This window comes from Pongo abelii, chromosome 19 (assembly GCF_028885655.2).
Source record: "Pongo abelii isolate AG06213 chromosome 19, NHGRI_mPonAbe1-v2.0_pri, whole genome shotgun sequence".
In the NCBI taxonomy this organism is placed as follows: Eukaryota; Metazoa; Chordata; class Mammalia; order Primates; family Hominidae; genus Pongo; species Pongo abelii.
The window spans coordinates 19,219,444-19,228,964 of NC_072004.2; the positions used below are offsets into that span (position 1 = coordinate 19,219,444).

Consider the following 9,521-nt stretch of genomic DNA (forward strand, 5'->3'; position numbering starts at 1 on the left):
AAAAAGGGCATTCGTGGGAAACTGGCAAAATCCTAATAGAGTCTGTCGTCCAGCTAATAATGTTTTACTAATGTTAACTTTTTAGTTTTGACAAATGTAGCATGGTTACGTAAGATGTTCACATTAGGGGAAGGTGGGGGAAGAGTATGGGAACTTTGTGGAACTTTGCTGTAAATCTAAAATCACTAAACAAAAATTATTCAAAAAATCAGGGTGTAGATATTTATTAGTATAGAAATGTATTCACAACATATTAAGGGGAAAGTATGTATGGCCTCACATAGTTTTTGCTGAATGAGGCCATATTTCTAAAAACTCTAATAACAAGGTGTGTGTCTACATGAATGTGTATATGCACATGTAGGCTGGGCACGGTGGCTCACGCCTGTAATCCCAGCACTTTGGGAGGCCAGGGTGGGTGGATCACCTGAGGTTAGGAGTTCGAGACCAGCCTGGCCAACATGGTGAAACTCCATCTCTACTAAAGATACAAAAAAATTAGCCAGGCATGGTGGTGTGTGCCTATAATCCCAGCTACTCAGGGGGCTGAGGTAGGACAATCTCTTGAACCGGGGAGGTAGAGGTTGCAGTGAGCTGAGATGGCGCCACTGCACTCTAGCCTGGGTGACAGAGCAAGACTCCACCTAAAATAAAAAAATATATATATATATATGTACATGTACATACACACAGGGACACAGGGCTGCATATGTATGTGTATGTGCATATCTAGCCATTCATGAACAATGTTTGTGTACTTTTAAAATTTTTTTTTCTTAGGATAAATTCATGGGTTGGGATTGCTAAGTCAAAAGATAAACACATTGGTAAGGCTCTTGATAAGTATCACTAAACAAAGCACCAAGAAAGTTGTAGTAATCTGCTCTCTGGATGGACATGTTTTTCTTTTTCAAGATGTGCAGGGAAGCATGTAGTTCCAGGGTTGCACACTCAGAGGCCTCTAGGGCCAGGCAGGTGGCAGCAGTGGCCTCAGTGAGCTGGGGTGTCCATGCTCCTACAACAGGCAGCAGCTCCATGGCCTCGGTCGTAGCTGTATGTCCTACAGGGTTTGGGCCTAGTCGTGATCGATCTTTTAATTTTCCAAAAGAAATCAGAAATCGAGGTTGTTACACAAATTGTCAGGGCCCACTCAGCTGTGGGGAGGGGGCCTTCAGGGTCACACAGCCAAGAAGAAGAGGCCTGGGACTCAGGAGGCAGGCAACACAGGCCACAGGCTGGGCTGTCCCTGCCCTGGCCCCACCATCTGCACCAAGCCTGGAGGACGGCCAGCTGGCCGGGGCAGGGAGAGGCGGCAGCTCTTCCGGCCTGCGTGCCTGCGTGCGGCCCGGCTGGGGAGTGGAGGTTTGCTCAGAGTCCACAGGAATGGGTGCTGACACTTCTAGTTCACCAGATCACTTCAGGGGCTGCGACTCGTGGGTGTGTGTAAGAGTCATGGATATATCATCTCCTTATGTGTCTGTGTCTGTGCATGTCTGGGGGGTGGTCTGGCTATCTCTGAGAGTGTCTCTGGGAATGACCATGTTATGTGTCTACGTGCATGTTGGCCTGTTTATCTGGGGGTCTGACCTGCATCTCTGACTTGTGAATATGCGTGTGAATTGTACAGATGCATCCATCTTTGCATGTCATATGATCTGTGAGATGATGGCACATATTTATGTGTGTTTGTGGGCAAATGGGCTATCTGGCTGGCCCCATTGCATATATATCTGGGCTTCTATGTGATTGTCTATGAGTGTCATTGTGTGTGTGTATTCTGTCTGATTGAGCTGTGTATGTTTGCATGTCTGTTGTATATATGCAGGTCCACGTGTCCATATCCATGTTCATGTTTGGGCTTGGCAAGTTGCCTCATACCTATAATCCCAACACTTTGGGAGGCTGAGGCAGGAGGATCGCTTGAGGCCGGGAGTTTGAGACCAACCCGGACAGCATGGTGAGACCTCATGTCTACAAAAAAATTAAAAATTAGCTGGGCATGGTGGCACACATCTGTAGTCCCAGCTACTTGAGAGACTGAGGCGGGGGATCGCTTGAGCCCAGGAAATTGAGGCTGCAGTGAGCTAGGATGGCATGACTGCACTCCAGGCTGGGCGACAGAGTGAGAACTTGTCTCTAAAAATAAAATAAAAATAATAAATAGAAAAAGGTAAGTGCATGTCTGTGCCTATGCCTCTGCACAAGTGCATGTCGGCGTGCATAGCTGTGTGTTGTGTCCGGCTGAGTAGGCACATGTGCATGCGTGTGAGTGTTGGATGCTGGGGCAGTCAGGGTTCAAGTCACTCACAGTCAGCACCCACTCCTCACTTCCTCATGCCTGGTTCCTACAGGTCGCCACAAGAAGCATGTAGGGCCCAAGCACCCCCTGCCATCTCTGAACCCCAAACACAGGCACGAGAAGGTAAGGGTGGCCGACTGCAGGGCCCAGGCTTGGAGGACCCTGGGACCGACTCCTGGTCCACGTACCACAACTGCCAGCCTGCCCTGGCCTGGCTCCTGGGAAACACTTGCCCTTGGCCAACTGGAGAGCTGTTGATTTGGGACACAGCCCCACAGCGGCCACCAGTTTATCCCACCCTCAAATACTTCCTAAGGCCATTTGTTGCTAGGAGATGGGTACAGGCAGCCTGCTCTGATGGCTCTCTAGACACAGGCTCCAGGGACAGGAAGCCTGTCTGTCCCCTTTCCTATGAGGTGGCTGGGGAGGCTGGGGGTGGGCATTGGGGATGAAGGATAGGTGGGGCAGCTTGGGCAGAGTAAGCAGCAGGAAGTCTCAGAGCCTTAGGAGCAGAGGGGCCCTGGTACCCCTTGGTCAGGATGCTGAGCCCAAAGAAGGCAAGATCCTGACTTGAGGTCACACAGCAACAATCCCCGGCAGAACTAGCATTCCTTTTGGAGAAATTCAGAGTTCATGGCCCCAGGAGTCATTCATTCACTCATGCATTCATTCATTCATTCATTCAGCAATTACATATTGAGCACCTACTATACGCCAGGCCCACTTCTAAGCCCCGGCATACAGCAGTGGACAAGACAGAGGCGATCCTCACCTCATGAAGCTGATACTCTGGTCAGAGAGACAGAAAACAAGTGAAGTAAGATCACGTCACTTTGTGCTAAGGGCTAGTAAATAAAATTACATCATGTAGAACACTGGAGTCGCTCTGTCCAAATGGTGGCCACTGGCCCCATGTGGCTATATGAGTTTCAAGTAATTGGAGTAATTGAAAATTAAGAGTCCAGTTCCTCCATTGCAGTAGCCACATTTCAGGGGCTTGTTAGCCACACGGGGCCAGTAGCTTCTGACAGAGGCTGGTGACAGTGGACAAAGAGCACGTCCATCACAGAAGGAGCTGCCAGACAGGGCTGGTGTGGGGAGTGGACAGAAGGCTGGGGGCTGGATGGCCGAGGACAGCGACATCTGGGCTGTCCTGCCGAGAAGGGGTGGCCACATGGCGAGGCACCGGGGGGAGGGGACAGCAGGTGCAGTGCTGGCCAGGTGGGGATGTGCTTGGTGTGTTCAAGGGACAGAAAGGACAGAGGCAGCCAGGGGAGAGGAGAGAGAGGTGGGGTTGGGGAAGTCAGCGGGGGGTCTCTGGGCCCGGGTAAGGAGTTTCTGCTTTATGTAGAGGGCTTCAGGAAGCCATGCGGGGAGGAGTTAAGCAGGGGAGTGGCATGGTTTTAACAATATATGGAGAATGGATTTGTGGGGGCAAGAGTGGAAGGAAGGGGCCCTAGGGAGGAGGCTATTGTGTCACAGAGAGAAAGGTGACTGAGACCTGGGTGGTATGGGAGCGGGGGGGTGGGCAACAGCCATCATAGCCCAAGCCTCAGAGTTCTGGATCCAGCTGTGCCTGAAGCTATGGCTTTCTTGATCCCCCCTCTTCCTCCTTCCTCCTCTTGGTTGCTGGGCACTGACTTGAACACCCCTCATTACTACCACCCATCTATCCCCTCCCTCACAAAACCCCCGACTGTCTCTCCTCCTGTCCCTGTGCAGAGCACTCAGACGGGACCTAGGCTTCCCTCAGTGCCCTGGGTCCAGTTTCTTTTGCAGGGCCTTGCCCCTCTCATCGCATCCCAGGGTTGATAAGATAGTCCTGTCTGGTCACCTTGGGGTCCTGGGAAAATACCTTAGGCCACCTGGTGTTTCACTGACTTTCCCCACCAGGATGTTTTCCCAGAGCTGTGAGCAGGATGCAGGAGGAACCAGCTGGCTCTGGGTCTGGGGGGTGGGAGTGACTAAAAGAGAAGGCTCAGCTTCAGTTGCAAAGTTCCTCAGAGGGACTTTGGTTTGTTTGTGGGAAGAACTTCCCCTCTATAAAAGGGCCGATGTCATCCTCGTGCATTCGTGCATTTGCAGTGGAGCGGATCCCCTAGGACCCTAAGAATGAGGTGGAAAACCTGCTCCCTAGGGCAGGCGTCCAGAGGCCGGCTCTGCTTCTCAAACGCTGGGCACTCATTCCCCCTCAGGATCTTTGCAGCTGCAGTTCCCTCTGCCTGGAATGCTGTTCCCCCAAGACCCCAGGTGGCTCCTCCATCTCGCTCCAAAGTCTCCTCCTGAGCGGTGATGCGGATTGCCTGATGAGCACGGCTTCCTCCTCGGAAGCACCTTGTTTTGTCTCCGGTACTAGAACACCAGCTCCACAAGGGCAGGGCGGTTGTTGATCTTGTTTTTCTCTGTCCCCTCCTGTCTGACACTGTGCCTAGCACATGGTGGACATTCCCAGGAGGTTTCTGGAATGAGCAGACGTCTGGGGTGAGTGTGGGCAGGTGGCTGCCATGCATACAGAGCCTGCCAGGCCCCAGCGGGCTCAGACTCACCCTCTCACTACACCCTCCCAATGGGGATCAGGACTTTGAGGCTTGGAGAGGTGAGGTCACTCACCCGAGGTTGCACAGGCAGTATGTGGTGGGCCTGGCCTGGAGAGGCCTGGAGAGGACTCTGGAGGGGTGGAGGCTGGGCCAGGGCCTGGGGACACACTGCCTTTCCACATGACAGCTCTCCATCCGTCCACAGGCCCTGCTTCCCTTGCCAAGTCCCACCTGGGGCTTCCCCGGCCACCTTGGGTCCTCAGGTACAGTCACCACTGCAGGGGACTGTCCTGTGGCGCACAGCAGCAGGCCCTGCAGCCCAGATTCACACAGCAAGCGAATGAGGCATAGCTGAAAAACGTGTGCATGGTGGCCTCAGTCCACACTGGGTGGACCCAGCCCTGGACAGGCATGTGGCTCCACCCATCACTGGGCAGGCAGCCCTGCCTCCTGAGTGCACCTGCCACGCCCGGGGCTTACGTCAGCTGGGGGGACTGGGGCAGCCTCTCTGAAGAATGCAGCTCATTGTCAGCGATGGGGCAGGATTCCTTCGCAATGGCCACACCCAGAGGCAAGTCTGTCCAGGCGGACAAGGGCAGCTGAGTGAGGCGCCCAAGGAAGGCTGACCCCCTCTGCCCTGTGATGGTCCAGCAGCTCCAGGAAAAAGGACCAGAGTACCCATTGCCACCTGACCTTGCAACCACACACACGTGTGACTTTTATAATGAGAGAGAAAAAAAACATGTTATAAAAACAACTTCTGTATGACTTGCCCAATGCCAGGATTATTCTAAGCATGGACTCTTTTTTTCATTAATTAAAAAAAAATGTTTGAGATAAGATCTTGTTCTGTCACCCAAACTGGAGGGCAGTGGTGTGATCATAGCTCACAGTATCTTGGAACGTCCAGACTCAAGGGATCCTCCTGCCTCAGCCTCCTAAAGTTCTGGGATTACAGGTCTGAGCCGCCGCACCCGGTTTAAGCCCATATCTTCATCCTCACAACAACTGTCTGAGGAGGAAGTATTATCCTTACTCACACTTTGCAGATGGGGAAACTGAGGTCTGGGTAACTGGCCCACATTCACACAGCCAGGAAGCGGGGGGGCCAGGATTCACACCCAGCATGGCCCAGTGTCCTGCTGGCTCCTGAGCAGCACCACACACAGCTTTCAGCATAGTGCACACAGCCGTCACTCTGGAACCATAGGGTAGGGCTGAGAAAACTGGGCATGAGGGTTGAGTTCCACCTACCCGTCCACAGGGCCTGGTCCAGAATTTGCTCAAGATCTTTATTGAACAAACGACACAGCATACCATGATGGCAAAAAGGCCAGGCTCTGGTTGAATTTCAAGTATAGGCAAAGGCGGGTGTGGCAGCTCACACTGGTAATCCCAGTGCTTTGAAAGGCTGGGGTGAAAGGATCTCTTGAGCCCAGGAGACCAGCCTGGGCAACATGGAAAAACCCTGCCTCTAAAAAAATACAAAGATTAGCTGGGTGTGATTGTGCACCCCTTGTAGTCCTAACTACTTGGGAGGCTGATGTGGGAGGATCACTTGAGCCTGGGAGGTTGAGGCTGCAGTGAGCAGTGATGGCAGCACTGCACTCCAGCCTTGGCAACAGAGTGAGACCCCATCTCAAAAAATAAATAAATACATACATATATAAATAAATAAATGCTGACTGGGTCCAGTGGCTCAGGCCTGAAATCCCAGCACTTTGGGAGGCTGAGGCGGGTGGATCACAAGGTCAGGAGTTCAAGACCAGCCTGGCCAACATGGTGAAACCCCCGTCTCTACTAAAAATACAAAAATTAGCTGGGCCTGGTGGCACACCACTGGAATCCCAGCTGCTCGGGAGGTTGAGGCAGGAGAATCGCTTGAACCTGGGAGGCGAAGGTTGCAGTAAGCCGAGACTGCGCCACTGCACTCCAGCCTGGGAGACAGAGAGAGACGCTATCTCAAAAAAATTAATTAATTAAAAATAAATAAATAAATGTTATTGTGTATATTTAAGGTATAAAGGCTATATTATATATAAAGATAGTAAAAGTTTAACTACAATGAAACAAATAAACAGATCCATCATCTGAGATATTAAGTGACCCGTAGTTTTTGCTTTTGCGGCAGGAACAGCTAAAATCTACTTAACATGAATCCCACGCACTGTGCAACTTTCTTACCTATGGTTCCCATGCTGTACTTTAGATCTCTAGGCTTGTTTTGTTCTTTGTGTGTATTTGACTTTTTTTCTTCAATTCCACACATGATTTCCTCTTCTTTTTTTTTTTTTTTTTTGAGACGGAGCCTCATTAGGTGGCCCAGGTTTAGTGCAGTAGCGCAATCTCGGCTCTCAGCTCACTGCAACCTCCGTCTCCCTGGTTCAAGCAATTCTCATGTCTCAGCTTCCGAGTAGCTGGGACTACAGGCGTGTGCTGCCATACCTGGCTAAGTTTTGTATTTTTAGTAGAGATGGGGTTTCACCATGTTGGCCAGGCTGGTCTCAAATGCCTGACCTCAAGGGACCCTCCCACCTCGGCCTCCCAAAGTGCTGGGCTTAATGTGAGCCACTGTGCCCGGCCTAATTTTTTTTAATGAATAAGAAATGCAGGCTCTGGAACCTGGCTTAAATCTCTGCTGCTTTTGGCTGGGTGACCTTGGTTTCTCTGCTTCCGTTTCGTCATGTGTATGTTTGGGGGTGATCCTACTACTGTAACAACAATGGATTATCCAGAGCAGAAATGAGGCACCAAGCACCCAGCGCCGTGCCTGGCACATAGAAAGTGTCAATGAATTGGTAGCAATGATTGATAATGAGATTTACACCATAAGCCACGAGACATTTACCTACAAATATTAGCCAAGCACTGCGTGTGCCAGACCCTGGGCTGGGCTCTGGGGATAAAGCAGGAAACAGAACAGACCCAGCCCCTTTGCTCAGGGAGCTGACATTCTAGCGCCTTTGCTGTCAGCAACAGCTCACTGTGACTTGCCCACAGCTGCACAGCTAGAAGTGCTTCAGGGGACCCAAGCCTGACCCCTCTGTGGGGGAAGCATATGCTTTTGCTGCCTGTGCTTGGGGTATTCCTGAGGTCCTGACAGACAGTCCCTGCCCAGCCCAGGGATCCTGTGCCTTCACCTCCAGAGAGGTGGGACAGAAATCCTGGGAACTCAGAGCAACAAGGGCTGTGAGTTAGTGAGTGACACCCACTACTGGGCTCCAGGAGGGAGAGTACAGGGTGCTCTGCCTCTCTGCAGGGTCTCCAGGGGAGCCAGGCCCACAGCGAGGCCCCACTCACTAACATAGGTCACTTTGGCCTCCCACCCTCAGGTCTACCTCCTCCCTCCTCTACCGGTGTTTCCTGGGACCATATGTCCCCCAAAACAACTTGTCCCCAACCCTTATGTCAGAGCCTGCTTTTGAGGATGCCCCTTAACAGAGCCAGCCATGGGCCATGTGGGGTGACATATCAGAGGGAGTGGGGATGCCCCTGGCCAGGGGTGTGGGCCCAGCTGCCCTCTGGGACAGCTAGACAGGAGCCCTGTTCTTTCTCAGGAAGTTTCTGCAGAGAGCAATGGGTCTGGCTGTGGACTCGGTCAGCTCCTGGCTTTTGGAGATGCTCCTGGCTGCTCTCCCAACCCTGAGTCCCTCGGCAGGCCATGGTCACCGAAGGGAGGGGGCTGGCTTTCAGCAGGACCATGTGGTTGGCCCTGACCCAAGGGAGAGGGGCCTACCCATGTGCGGCATGGGGGATGGAGTCAGGTACTTCCCAACAAGCTTGGCTGGAGCCCTGCTCGAGGAATGGGGTGCCTCAGGGTCTCCTGCTGCCCGCCTGCCCTGAACTCTGGTCCCAGGCTCTGTCCTTACTAATAGCCTCTGGACAGCAGGCGGAAGCCCAGAGCTGTGTGGCCTTCCCCGAGCTCTCTGAGGCCTGCCCTGGCTCCCCCTGCCCCTACAGTTTCTGCCTGTGCTTTATACTTGGGATCTCGGGGGCTTCGTGGCACCAAGGGCCTACCAGGCTTTTCGGGAATTTAGCACTGGGGACCACAGGGCATAGGGCGGGTAGGATCAGGCACCCAGGCGGGGAAAAGAGCCCTCTCAGACGGCCAGGGAGATGCTGCCAGCCTGGATCCCAATGTCGCGGACGCTCTCAGTTCATCCTTCTTGCCACGAGTGCCCCAAATGGCATCAATGCCACAGCAACGGGAGCAATAATGATCTCTCTTTATGTGGAGATGGGCTCTTTACAGAGGTCATCAAGTTAAACTGAGGTCAGTAGTGTGAACCCTTATCCAGCATGACCTGTGTCCTTATAAAAAGGAGAAATTTGGGTCCGGGCACAGTGGCTCATGCCTGTCATCCCAGCACTTTGGGAGGCCAAGGCGAGCAGATCACAAGGTCAGGAGTTCCAGATCAGCCTGGCCAATATGGTGAAACCCCGTCTCTACTAAAAATACAAAAATTACCCGGGTGTGGTGGTGGGTGCCTGTAGTCCCAGCTACTCGGGAGGCTGAGGCAGGAGAATCGCTTGAACCCGGGAGGCGGAGGTTGCAGTGAAGCCAAGATTGTGCCACTGCACTCCAGCCTGGGCGACAGAGCGAGACTCCATCTCGAAAAAAAAAAAAGGTGGGGGGGAATTTGGACCCAGAGATGTGCATAGAGGGAAGACAAGAAGAGACATGG

General features: G+C 52.6%; 1 long non-coding RNA gene across 1 annotated transcript; it reads left to right on the top strand.

Annotated features, from left to right (window-relative positions):
• The first annotated feature begins 1,314 nt into the window (after positions 1–1,314).
• LOC134760464 (uncharacterized) lies at positions 1,315–6,931 on the top strand. Its single transcript, XR_010137943.1, has 3 exons — positions 1,315–1,437; positions 2,352–2,422; positions 5,042–6,931. It is a non-coding gene; the product is annotated as an uncharacterized LOC134760464 (long non-coding RNA).
• Positions 6,932–9,521: the final 2,590 nt, after the last annotated feature.